This window comes from Trematomus bernacchii, unplaced genomic scaffold (assembly GCF_902827165.1).
Source record: "Trematomus bernacchii unplaced genomic scaffold, fTreBer1.1, whole genome shotgun sequence".
Taxonomy (NCBI): domain Eukaryota; kingdom Metazoa; phylum Chordata; class Actinopteri; order Perciformes; family Nototheniidae; genus Trematomus; species Trematomus bernacchii.
Window position 1 is genome coordinate 3207169 of NW_022987573.1, and position 14682 is coordinate 3221850.

Here is a 14682-nt window from a genome sequence, read left to right on the forward strand (position 1 = left end):
ACATGTCTTGTGAGCTGATTAGTAAAAGCAGTCAGAGAGAAATGAGATAGAAGGGTGGGGAAATTAAGACGGAGAGAACGAGAGTGAACGAGAGAGAGTGAGAGAAGGGAAGAAAGAGGATCTCAAAGAGAGGGAAGGGTTCTGCTTCTTTGCTCCGGTGATTCCCGATGGAATTGATTCTAAAAACCTCCAGAGATCTCCCACTGTCCCCTCTCTCCCCTTCGTTCCGCCTCTATCACATACCTGTCCAGAGGATGAATGATCTACACGTTACCCAAGAGTACCGCTGACCGGTACACGCATCAACGACTTCCAGTGCTGAGGGGGAGAGGAGATGGCAAAGGATGGAGAGAGAGGAAGAGAACGCCGTTGATGGAGATGAACATGGGAAAGAGAGTGAGGGGGAAACCACAAAGGCGACATTGGAGAAAAAGAGTGGAGGTGTGATTAAGGGACAGGATGGAGCGGTGCAGGGGATAATAGAGGCAATGAGTTAGTGTATTAAGAGGGAGGCACGGGAGTGGGGGTTACAAAACCAGGGATTCCCATGGAAGGAAATTAAGATCAGATGGAGAATGAAGCTCAGGAATCTGGTGTGTAGAGGTTAGGCTTTTCCAAGTAGCTCCGAGGGAGGCAATCAGGGCTGACGGAGGCTGTGCCTGCAGCTCCAGCCCTGCAGTTCTCCATGCTCTCCTGGGGGATAGGTGTCACTTGTGTGGAGAAATAGAGCAGCCACTTTAATGAATGGAGCTCTTTATCTGAGCGGCGAGTTATTGCCTACTGAGTAGACACTATGGAGCGGCTCTTTTTCCACGGTACTGATCCCCAGGGCAGGGGGGCGAGCATGAGGGAGAGGGGAGAGGCGGCTGGAGAAAGGGAAAGGAAGTTCATATTTGGTGCCTTGTTTTGTAACAGGGTATGACATCTCTGGCTTCCACGCTATAACAAATCCCCGAAGCATGGCCGAGCATTGCTGATGAGAGGAGCATTAGTGTGGAAGGCTGCAAGAAAACCGCACAATAATAACACCCACTGGGAAGGCCTCAAACTTTGTTGGATCTCTGCTGCTTCTACTTCAGACATGGGATTGTTTTAAAGTATTTAAACCAACTTCCTCATAGCATGGAAAACTTCTCATTTTTAATCACAAAGTTTTTGTCAGACTAATGAAACAAGGTCATACAAAAAGGAGGGTTTGGAGTTGCCAAAGTAGGACATAAGGTTGTTCCTATGAACACTGGGAACAAGTTCAATCTAAATGCATTCTCCACTGGGTTCACAGCAGAGACATTTCAGTCATTTCCTTTAATAAACTGACCTGGCCTATGATGACAACTACGCTTTCTGGGATAATAATTGATATAATAATCTCCAGGTGTAAAAGCATACACATTCAAGTAGGTGCATTTGCTTTAAAGGAGATGAAAACATAAAATAGGAAAAGCACATAAGCACTTATTCATCTGCATTCCTCTTTCACTTAATAGCATACCTGGAATTGTCCCTGAATCTGCCTATACTGCCATTCTGAGTCACAGCCGAGCTGATGGAGGAGGATGGAGCCGGGCTAAAGCTCTGTTCTCCGCGGGCTCTGAGAGCAGCGCAGCCTGATGGCTTTAATTGGTCTCCTTTGGCTGGGAGCTGAGCACAGGAATCCCTGCACACTAATGGAGGGAGCTGCAACTAGAGTGATAACTCTCATACACTGGATCGTGCACATACACTCAAACAGACAGACCACACTCACCTGTACACACATACACACTTACTACACACACATGTAAAAAGTAAGCATTTAATCCACCTGGGAAACCCGCCAAAGACTTTCTATCTCCCTCCTCTCTGCATTCAGACATAAATCAATATGCCTGGAAACCTGCCATAAAAATCTGATCCTATGTGAATATGTTTTTCCTTCACATGCCATGCTGGAGAGACGAGTTGAACCCTCCGGCTGTTTGATTTCTACCTGTTAGATGATAGTGTTCAGGGACTATTTCCAACATCCAAGCAGGGGTTCAAGTAAAGGAATAAGTGCCTCACATTCTTAAGATAGAGAAATACTATCTTCCTGTTTAGTTCTTATATATAAAATGGATATTCTCAGGGTTCATCTCATCATGAAACTCCATCTGCTGGACCAAAACGCTAGGCTTTAACAGATGTAGCGAGGAGAAAAATAAATGATGTAGAAATAAAGTACCATGCAGGAGCTAATATAACATTCTTGTCATTACTGACTTAAAACTGAAGCATTTAGAGAAAATACAGTGTTTGGTGGCTATAAATCATGTATCAGACATTTTGAGAAGCAAAGAAAAAATGTTTTCCCACTGTTTTCTCTCTGGGGAACGATTATAGATGTTATTATTCTAGCAGACAGATGCTGTTTGTACGGAGAAGACCATCTCCAGAGCATTGGAAGATAAAATAAGAGCAAAAACAGAGGGAAATATACATACAGACAAACCGACTGTAATACCAATGGTCGAAGTACAGTATAGGAACCACCTCTTAATCTAATGAGCATTAGACAGAGAGAGGCCACTCCCTATGTTGTACCACTCACGTGGGAATCATGGTTCTGAGCATGGGGGAATTGCGAGAAGCAACATAAACATACTGCACACCCCGCAACTCCCAGAAGCCTCACTTTCACAAACAGGCTTTGGAAAAGTACATGAAAGACAAACAAGTAAAACATTACTAGGGGTAAGCAGGAGAGGACGTCAATGAGCAGATGATACCGGAAAAAGGAAGGAGAGAATGAACGCTACTGTCGGAGCATGATCTCTTTTAGCATTTACTGTAGGCTACGAGCATCTTATTGACTGAACCAGGGCGCAAGTCTCCCATGTGTCTGAAGTGCACAGAAACAAAACTGACAGAGAAGATCAATCCACAAAACTCAACACATCCCAGCACCAGCTGTCACTCTAATTGCCTCTCTTTACTGTCATCTTTAGCATCAATTCCATGCTAATGCTGCTCCGGGTTATGCTGGTTATGGGTCTGCAAAGTTTCTACTTCCTCTAATGAGCATTGGATTTCCATAAAGAGCGCAAGCATGTGTTTCCCTGTAGTGGCTGCATACCCTCTGTACTGTATGGCATTGTGCCGATCTGGATTCTAAATGGGCTAAGCTGCGTTTACTTTTCAAAGACTTCCACATGAATTATTGATGGGTGCGATGGTAGGGATGGGTATCGTTAAGGTTTTAACGGTACTACTACTTTTATCGATACCGCTTATCGACCCGGTCTTTTAACTGTACTCTTATCGGTTCTTTTAGAGAAAAATGATGGTAAACTAACTAATCAAATTGTGAACAAAACTAACATTGCTTTTTATTTAATAAATAATATTTAACATCAAAATAAACAACAGTGTTTTAACAAATCGTATTAAATAATGTGATGACGGAACTGTAAACAGAATAGCTGAAACTTTAACAAAATAAATAACTCAGTTACCTCTAATCATTAACCCATTGTATAATGTAGTTAACTCCGTGTGTTGGTGCTAGCATACATAATACCTGACGTGGAAACGTTACTCGTGGATGGGGCTACAGAGCTACTAGAAAGACTCTTCTTCTCCGTCTGAACGTGGTGCACTTTTGCAAGATGTTTAGACAAATTGCTCGTGTTACCGCCCTTACATGCTAAACTCTTATTGCACTTTAGGCAACGAGCGAGACGGGTAAAGTTTAACCACACCTCGGAGCGCGTTCTCTCCGCCATCTCCTCCGTGTGTGTGTGTTCGTTGTATGCATGTAGCAGCTGCGTGTGTGTAAACTGCCACGCCCCCTCGCACACAGACAGGGGAGAGAGAGATATCTCGTCTGGATTGGAAAGATCAAAAATACAAAAAATAATCATAGACGCATTTTGCAGTCTTTTTGCGTATTAGAAACGGAGTTGGCGAAACTAAAACTGCAATATAATGTTTGTGTAGCAAAAATACAGATATGACATATTTTTTAGATGTGTCCAGTACCGATAAAAAGGCCGATAACGTCGGAGTGGTACCACAGTCTTTAATAGTTCAGCCCCGGGGCCCGTTTAATACCAGGGCTCGGTACCCATTCCTAATGGTGGTGGTGCTTGGAATTAGCCTAGAATAATCCATCTGGGCCTATCTGGCTTTCTAGGTGCTGTGTCTCTCTCCGGGGTAAACCGGCTGAGTGGAAACGTAGGTAGCTTTGCACATAATGTGTTTCCCGATTCCTGAAGAGTGTAAAATGGTTACCTAAAGTAGCACTTAGACCTAACCTTAAGAGGATAGACTATTTGAGCAAAATGGGGAGAAGACCAAACGTTTTAATGTTCTAGTTGGAAACACAACACATGCATGGGTGATAAAGAATAAAAGAACACATTTTGCATATTATTAGTAATCGGTATTCGAGCCTATAAAGTATGAGGTTGTTATCATTTTGCAAATATGTTTTTTCATCATTTGCCAACAAGTAATTCCTCAGGGCATCAGGGCAATATTTCCAAGAGACCTAATGATCCTCCTCTCCTCTCACGCTATCCCTTTGTTAACTCATTATAATGTAATTGAATGAATGATTCTTCTTTTCTCTTCCTACATCGTTAACCCTTTGCAGTCATTTACCTGCAAGGCAACAGTCCCTGCTCCTTCTTTTGGTCAGGATAACTGTTTATTCACTGTGGTTCCTTTCTGCTATCCCTACAATGCTCTCTAAATGAGAACGCCTCGGGAGCTTTTCTTTGTTTGATTTCAAAGCATCGGGGGAACCTTGGGAGTTCTCTGGTGTTGGGAGAAGGGAATGTGTGGCCTGAATACCTGATGCAGCAAATTCACCTCACAATGCGATACTTTATTATCCCCCCCTTTCGCTCATCTCTCTTGCTCCCTAATAGAACACAATCTTATTACATGAGCCCGAAGGGAAAACTGCTTTAAATGTGCCTGTGCATTGGATTGCACTGTAAAACATATACTCAACTTAGTGGCCTCTGTGTGTGAATGAAGAACAAATGTAACATTTATCAGAGGTAATCTGAACGATGCTGTAGGAGAGCTCAAGGAAGACAAAGCTCCTACATTTCAGAATGTCTTCTTTCCTGCTCTTGTCTGAGTGATGCCAATTTGTCCAGAGCCCGATTAATTTTTTCTTGGCCCTCTTTGGTGTCAGAAAACGAATAGGCTTTGCATCTGAAGTTTGGTAATACACTCTTGGCTTAGATCCATCCCTTAGACAGAAAAAAGCCTGAGAAAAGAATAAAGAGCCGTTTCCTCAGCAGTCTGTCAGAGGCAACCGGCTCTGCATTCTTTCCTGTTTGTGGGTTACTTACTTATTCATTTTGTTGGCATGAGAATATCCATCTGCCATAACTGTGGCAACATACTTTTGAGCAGTGGACGAATTTTAAGTGCTAAGCACTGTGGAAGAAGAGGAAAACTTGCCTAATTATTCTGACTGTGGAGTCAGGAGATGTGTTTATCTCATTATGGCCATCTGAATGAATATGCACATGTCTTTGCTGAGAAATAGCTGCAGTCTAACACAAAAAGAAGAAATCAAAAAGTGTGAGAACGGGCTAAACTATTTCAAAAGTAATGTGGAGTCTAAATGTCTCTGGGTTTTCAGCAAATGGAAGACGTCTGGGTAGTTTTATGTCGTACTTGTGTAAGCAGTGATTTTTCTCAGGTTTCTATAGTGTCCATGTACGAAGCAGAGATTGATCTAACGTCTTTCACTCTCTGATGGTCCCTCCCTGTTGGTATCCCTCTGTTTCACCCTGCTGAGATAATCCAAGCTGGCCAAATCCTTCTGCCGAGCAGGCCCACATAGGGGCCGTCCTGCTGGGTGCAATATGCCACCCGCCTCCCCAGCAATGCCAGGCCCCTAGGGCTTCAAGCCCAACTGTGGCGTCTTGTCAGTAAACAGACAAAGATGTATGAATCATTTAAGTGACTCGGGGCAGGTAGTCTTGTGACAATAACATGTTGTCGAAACATGACAATGAGCTATTTGCTCCATGGGATTACTGCAGCTCTATTCCCTGGTGACGCCACACTGTAACCATGATCTAATCTCCCAGATACCTGCCACACTTCATCAGATACAGAGCTGATGCACCTTTTAAATGGAACCGCTCTACCAAAGAGAGAACCGTTAAGATAAGCTGCGGTCTATCTCTACAAAGTCAATTACACTTAGCCTGTATGGATGGCCTGAAAACTCCATCCACCAGAGCAATCAGTGTTGCGCCCTGCTGAGCAGACCACAGAATATCAAATTAAGTTCATCTGTCAAGGGAACATGCTGCTCTCATATCTAATTGGCAGTCGAGGCTTAAGAACAGGATCTCTAAGAAAGAGTAGTGATCAGTTTACTTCCTTCTCCATTATTTTCGTTATACATGTCTCTGCTTTTATCTGCTCTCTGTCTTTGCCTGAGAAATGTTTCAATGCACAGTCAGCGCTAATGAGTGCAGGATGGGGGTCTGCTGAGGTTTTGTCTTTATCGCTGGCAAACACTCAATTGGACATGTTGCAGGGGTTAGCCTGGCAAACATCACGGATTATCATCCTCTTGTGAGCAATAACGAAGAGCCTTTCATATTGTTTTGAAGACAGAAAGCTACTTTATGCTTCATGCTCAGGTGACACCATTCACAACCTATGTCTTTCTTCACCAGTCTTGTCACAGAGATTTTAATTATGCGCGTTTGGGGGGGTCTGCTGTAATCCAACAGTGTCTTCTGTTGGCATTTAAATCCCATATATCACACACCTTATTAGTTGGCCTAAGGGATTCAATATACAAGATTGTGTCTATAACAAACCCTCTTCCCTGCAGAGTACACCCAGCTGAATTGAAATAAATAACTAAATAAAAGGTCAAAGTAATCATGGTTTATGTTGTAGGGATCCAGAGTGGCATGAGCAGAACGCAGCAGACCACAAACCACGCATGTTGGCACATACTCATTCACTCATTACTGCTACAGAGGAAGCTTGAAAACAACTGCTGTTACTGCAGCACCAACAGGGCTCTGGGCAGCTCACGGCATGAAGAACAATGTGGGAGTTAGTTGATTTCAAATGTGTTCAATTAGATTAAAATGCTAGAGTTTTCTTTGTGTTGGCAGTCAACCACAGCCTCCTTTTTCCGAAGGAATTCAAACTATGATTTCAATTTAAAGCTAGCTTGATGATTGGATTTAATGTGACTTAGCTATGGCAATCAGCTGATGATCCAGCCTACACTGAGGTGTTACTGTCAGCAGTCAAGATGGAACAACTGCTACCAAAACCAAAAGCGAGTATAGTCGATCAGAGCTGTACCATTACATTTCAAAATACTGCTGGTGGTTTATAAAGCTTTGAATGGTTTAGGCCCAAAATACATGTCTGACCTACTGCTAAATTATGAACCATCCAGAACTCTCAGGTCTTCAGGGACTGGTCAGCTTTCTGTCCCCAGAGTCAGAACTAAACATGGAGAAGCAGCGTTCAGTTATTATGCTCCAAATATCTGGAACAAACTCCCAGAAACCTGCAGGTCCGCTGCAACTCTTACTACTTTTAAATCCAGGCTGAAGACTTTTCTTTTTGCCGCTGCTTTTAATTGAACTATTCACATCTTAAACTGCATTGTAACTTTTAACTTTTATCCATGTATTTTTTCTTTTAATGTTTCTTTTATTATCTTTTCTTTTTAATGACTGATTTTAAATGCCATTTTCATAATGTCTTCCATTTTTGTAAAGCACTTTGAATTGCCTTGTGTTGAAAGGTGCTATATAAATAAACTTGCCTTGCCTTGCCTTGCCTTACATGGAAACATTGAATTAAACTGGAGAGCAACGGTTGAGGATCTGTAAATCTAACCTGAAAGTATTGTAATACGCTTTTGTAAAGCTGTGTCTGAGATAAATGCTAACATCATTATGACATTATTTTGCCCACATGCTATGCGTTGTTATTGTTAATAGAGCCAAATATGCCATATTAGTGACTATTTATTGTAACACTTGGGAAACCGTAAGATTAAATCAAAGTGCCACCTGTATAACAATATGACAGATATATGATTAACAATGCTCTTTATATTTACACTGCTAAGCACGCAGATGTCTGAATGATTAAGATTCTTTACTTCGGCTGATATTTGTTATAACATCACGTCTTCACAAGGATAAGAAGCAGTTCAGTTTGAAAGGTGACACGCATTTTCTATTTTTAATAATTGTGCATTTTGCTCTCATTGCCAGGCTTATCATCTATTGTTTGATTTAATAACATTTTCACCATGCAATTACTGTCAACAAATTAAGTCAACAAACAAAGGAATTAGACAATCAATTCACTAAAACATGTTCATTACATACAGGGTTCCTGCAGGTTTCGCCAACTCAAATTTAAGACTTTTTAAGACCTTTTTAAGACCACTTTGAATAGAATTTAAGACCTATTTCACGGCAAGAAAGTACTGTATGAAGGAAAATTGCTATGAAAGAAGAAATACGTCCCATAAATGTATTCATGTTCAACATAAGAACAATGACTGAACATAACAGCATAACAGTACAGAACTGTGTTAGCGTGTTAGACACAAAGTGTGTATGTGTCTCTGTGTGCTTGTGTGTGTGTGTGTGTGTGTGTGTGTGTGTGTGTGTGTGGGCTGTGCAATTAATCATATTTTAATCGCAATTACGAAACAACATAATCGATTATTTTGCTTTGCTAGGTTGTGACAGTGCACTACAACATATTTGATCTAATTAATTTTAGTCTAATTTATTTTTATTTATCATATTTGTATATGTTTAGTAGCTTGTGGAAGTGCGCTCCAAAATATTTGTTGATCTTGTTTATTGGTATTTATTATTTTTGATATTATTTATTTAAATGTATCATTTATTTAATTTATTTTTTCCGTTGAATTATACGTTCAGGGTAATCAACAGTTAAAAAGATACTGTCCAAATTATTATTTGTTTTAAAGTTCAATAAATGGATGTTTTCAAAGTCAATTAATAATTGTATTTAATAATCGTGATATCAATTATTGACCAAAATAATCGTGATTATGATGATTGCCATAATCGAGCAGCCCGTGTGTGTGTGTGCGTGTGCGTGTGCGTGCGCGTGGGCTGTGCAATTAATCATATTTTAATCGCAATTACGAAACAACATAATCGATTATTTTGCTTTGCTAGGTTGTGACAGTGCACTACAACATATTTGATCTAATTAATTTTAGTTTAATTTATTTTTATTTATCATATTTGTATATGTTTAGTAGCTTGTGGAAGTGCGCTCCAAAATATTTGTTGATCTTGTTTATTGGTATTTATTATTTTTGATATTATTTATTTAAATGTATCATTTATTTAATTTATTTTTTCCGTTGAATTATACGTTCAGGGTAATCAACAGTTAAAAAGATACTGTCCAAATTATTATTTGTTTTAAAGTTCAATAAATGGATATTTTCAAAGTCAATTAATAATTGTATTTAATAATCGTGATATCAATTATTGACCAAAATAATCGTGATTATGATGATTGCCATAATCGAGCAGCCCTAGTGTGTGTGTGTGTGTGTGTGTGTGTGTGAGTGTGTGTGTGTGTGTGTGTGTGTGGGGTGTGAGTGTGGGTGTGTGTGTGAGAGAGAGAGAGAGAGTGACAAGAGCTATATTCAGAGCTCTGCTGCCTTGGCTACAATCTTTCATCGTTGCTGTTGTATGATTGGTACTACGGTATTTAGCGTCTACAGCACCTCCGCTTTTAGGGTTGACGTAGACCCAAACGTTGCCCGGAGGTCCCACTGTGTTGTTGCGGGAGCTGCTGCACTAGCTAACGCTGCACTAGCTAACGCTACATTAGCCAAACAAACGCTAATTTATTTTGCAAAAGGTGCAGCGGGCTTCAAACACGTTCCCCTCCCCTGGTTTCAACCAAGCACTAAATTCGATGTTTTCCAACCAATAACGGTTGAACTTACACTTCCCCATATTTATTCGAAGATACATGAGTTTCTGACTGCCGCTATCTGAAGCTTGGTTGCTAGGTTACTAGCTGGGTGTTCTCCGATAAGGGGCCGGCGGAAACAAAGTTAGTGATTACTGGTTCCATGTTGATTTATTTCAATACAAATTGTTGGGGGGAACTGAAAGGCTATTACCGTACTGGTTACTTTGCAGCCCGGACATTTCCCCCAAAACACATTTAGACGCTATCGCAACACAGAAGTACCTTTCAAATCCGATCATTTTTAAGACCTTCTAAATCATATTTAAGACCTTTCTTATTTTTTTGGTCATATTTAAGACCTTTTTAAGGCGTTAAATTCAGATTATCAAATTTAAGACTTTTTAAGACCCCGCGGGAACCCTGTACATATCTACTTTTTGGGGGCATCTGACACAATTGAAAAGAAAACAGTTGTAAAGATAATATATTAGTCTCATCACATGCGGAAAATATTGTAATTGATTAGAAATAACTCATCCCTCCCATTTATACCGTATAGTGTTACACTCATTATTCATTGTATATTGCATTTGAGGGATCTATCAGTTTTGATCAGTGAGCAAAGCGCTTGGTTCCAAACTACATTTTAATGTCATTTTATCTAATTTCATGTACGGCGTAAACTAGGGCTGTGTCAGAGGAGAAAAAAAAAGATCAACATGTTAACACCTGTAGAGAACATCAGAGGTAAAAGGTTTATTCTGTGATGGCCGTTTTCCTTTTACCTTGAAAAAGTGGTCAGAACAGAAGCAATGGAGCCTGCTGAGGTTTTAATTGCATTACTTTTTTAATGAGCCCAGATAAGGTCTCTCACACATCATTACTTACACCCTAGCTACAGCTCAACTTAATGTTTATTATCGTGTCTCTGAGCAATGCTGCACGATCATCACCCTCTGGTGTGGCAAAGGTGTTTGGTGGAGGCTTTTTTGGAGTTTGATTTACGCGGCTGTTAATAGCTGAGAGGATCACATGAGGATTAGTGCATCGTGATTATCAGGTATCCGATATTCAGAGTTAAGCTGTGGGCATTTCTAATTGCTATGTTAAATGGTGGTGTTTTCTTTTAAATAAACCAGTGGGCTAGTTTTTACACTCAAACTTTCTGTATCTTTGTTAGATATATCTTAAACTCTTACTTTATATGTGGCGTACCGTACCCTAACCAGAAGGGGGAGGAATGTATGAGGTGAATAATTAACAGACTTAAAAATGCTAGACTGATTTAGGAGAAAAAAAAGATAACATGGTATATGATAAATGGACTACTTTAACAAAAACATGCTTTACAATTGGCCTCTCAATCACCCATTCACACACACATACACATCAATGGTGACCGAGCGGCTATGCAAAGTACTGGTGTAGCCAAAAGAAACCAGCCACAATTTTTCTTACCAATGAAAAATTGTTGAAATAAATCTTTACAACGGATACTATTTTAATATTTTTATTTTTTTTATAGAACTGCTTTTAAGGAGACTGTGCAAACCAAGTTTCCTCTACTGGAGCGAAACATGTTATTTTACGTTCCGGAGAGTAATTTCTACTGTGGAGATCGAACATTTTCCCACTTGAGCAGTGGATTGAAGATGTTGAACAGATTTAAATTGAGAAGTATATAAACATGTGTGGCGAATGGGGCAAAACATCTCTTGCAGGCCCACTTTCAATCTGACATGCATGCATCTTGTTGATCTCTGCCACTTCATTCCTCAGCTTTTTGCATTGAAGAATAACTCAAAGAATTCAATTTGGGAGCTGAATCTTGAAATGTTCGAGTAAGTGTAGATATGTTGGCCCTGTGAGGGTTCTTCGATCATGCCTTTTTAACAGAGTTGAAAAGCAGTGAAAACCCATGGATCACAGCATGTATACTGAATAGAGCGTGTGGAGTTGTTTACTATCTACTCATCAAGGCGAGGGGTAAATTGCTTGCATGCAGCCTATTTTTTTCTCCACTTTGCTGCACATGACAGGAATCAATAGCCAGATTGCTGGTTCTCTAAATCTCTGTCATTCCTTTTTTCTTCCAATCACTTTGCGGTGTATACCCCTTGATGCCATGTTTGAGTCATAAATCAACACCATGGCAAAGTGGGAGGATTGGGAGTGTATGTGTGCATGTACTGTATGTCCCTGTGTAGCGAGTACGTGCACATGCATAAATGTTTGTGGATCTGCGTAAGAGAGACCACAGTTGGGTATTACCACATATCAGTGTATATTACCACTTCTCCGAGTGGGTGTCTGAATGTTTCATCTAATCATTAAACGCTGACAGGCTTCACAGAGTAGCGCCACTGATCCCCGTCAGAGGAATACGGGGCCTGACTTCATTAGCCCTGTTAGTGCTAAGCTGCTTTACCCTCACTCACGCCTGGCTTAACCTGCACAGTGATAAATGCTGAGAGGAGAAGAAAAGATCGGCAGAGGAAAAGAGGGGTGAGACAAAAGGGAAATAGGGACAAAGGCTTTTAAAGAGAGAGGCGAAGGTGCCAATGTCAGGTACAGAGGATGAGGAAGTGAGAGATGTGAGGGGAATGGGAGGGCACAGAGCGTGTGAACCTGGAGTTTTCAGAGGCAGCGGAGGGGGATGAAGCTCAAAGTGATGTTTGAACTGAGAGGGATTTACAAATGCAAAAACGAGCCAAACAATCAATTAACTTGTGTTGCAATGAATCAATTATTACGCTGGCATATTGACAGCCAAAGTGCTTAACTGAGATTCCATCGTGACGCTCCTATGTGTCGAAGACTTAGCATTGACCTCTGTGCACACATATGCATCCACACTCATGCCCAAGCTTATTCATGCTTGGGCATATCAATCTTAGCACATAGAGATATGCACACACATCTTTGTCCTCAGCGTATTTCTCCAGTACATCCATCCGGTTTCCCTCCTACAAGCACCCCTCCCCCCACCTCCTCTCAACCCTCAGTCTTTTTCTCCTGCCAGCAGAGGTTTTTGGCTGGCTTAAGTACGCCCACAGGCCCCTGAGGGACAGCCCATGACGGATGGCACTGCGTGTGACTCGGATTCGATTCAGCCCATTTGATAAATTTATAGCTGGCATTTTGAAAATGAAATTAGAGAGACGTCTCCTGGAGACTGTTTTTCCAGCACAGGTGCCATAAATATACTTCATTTGGCAGAGGAGAGGGAGGAGGACTGAAAATGGGTGGAGTGGTGTTGGATAGAGGATGTCATGGTAGGGGGGCGGATAGTGGTGATGTTCCAAAAGTGGAGAACCAAAGAATAAGGTCACACTATAATGAGGTCCTGATTTAATCACGATATTGGGGATGAACATAATTAAAGGTTATACAACCACGGCGTGAAACTTGGACCTATTACTATGTGCTGGCCTTCACACTAACACATGTACTGTAGCATTGTACATATTAAACAGATGGGAGACCCCCCCCCATCTTTCATGTGGAATATGCACACACACTATTAACGTCTTTTAAGAGACAAAATGAATGCTTTATGTACACAGCATTTGCCTCAAGGCCTCATGGCTCTTCGGTACGAATAGTACTGTCACGGCAGCAACACCATCTATAACTCACAGTGTATGAATGAATATGGCAGGATATTTATCCTCGTGGCCCTCTCATTGTGCGGGACAGAGAGACAGTGCATGTTTTTTGTTGATGCTCTTGACTAAACAGATTTGAATTAGACATATTGGATGGTCAAGAAAATAAAGACACACAATAGCAGACATGGACCCGCACGGGCTAAGAGAGTGAGCATTCATTCACTGTCGGGGGTGTGCGGCATTATTTATCTCCCTCTCTTTCAGGAGCGTATGCGGAGCGGCTGTGGAGCAGCTGTGGAGGGATGATGTACGCCACGCCAGCCCCTGCTCCCCTTCAACATTTATCAGAGAATGAGGCTGGGGCGACCCACATCACTTACCTTTATAGGCCCACCTGACAGCATGGTACACCTCATTGTCATCACATACACAGACCTCTCAACGGTGTGTGTGTGTGTGTGTGTGTGTGTGTGTGTGTGTGTGTGTGTGTGTGTGTGTGTGTGTGTGTGTGTGTGTGTGTGTGTATATATATACTAAGTGTAACCTGTCACACAGAAGTACTATATCATCTGTGCATGATATCTGAAAGCAGCTTTAACACATCTGAAGCTTTGAAAGGTGTTCAAATGTCACCATGTTCCCAACTAAATACTCCTGCTGTTTAGGTTTTTAAATATGCATGTTACGCGCTTTATATCAGATCCAGGTGACAATGAAATTATTCTCACCTGCATTGTTCTGCTCTGGTGTGAGCTCGTATAAAACAACACCTATGTTCGTAAAGCACAGCAGGGAACCAAAGAAGTTTCAACAAAGTCAGCGGGGGATTCTCCTGAGTGATTGTTTGCTCCTGCTTTGCATTCACAGAGCGAGATACACCCTCCAACATTACTGTACCTCCACTATTAAGAGTAGAGGGCTGGGACTGCTCCGTGCACACACCTGCAGGCTGTCGCTCAGAACTACACCCCTGGAGCTGTTCAGGCAGTTTGACTGCATGGCCCCAGTGTCTAACAAAATCAAAACAGCCTACAGGTACGTTCCTACAAACATCTGCCCCCCTCCTCTCTCCCTGAAGATCCACCGTGCCGAACAATCACCTCCCCCAACC

General features: G+C 41.4%; 1 protein-coding gene across 1 annotated transcript in view; it reads right to left on the reverse strand.

The window, feature by feature from the left end:
* The window catches only part of LOC117479386 (cadherin-4-like), a gene marked incomplete in the record, with an annotated part of 211729 nt that overhangs the window by 99148 nt on the left and 97899 nt on the right, over nucleotides 1-14682 (reverse strand).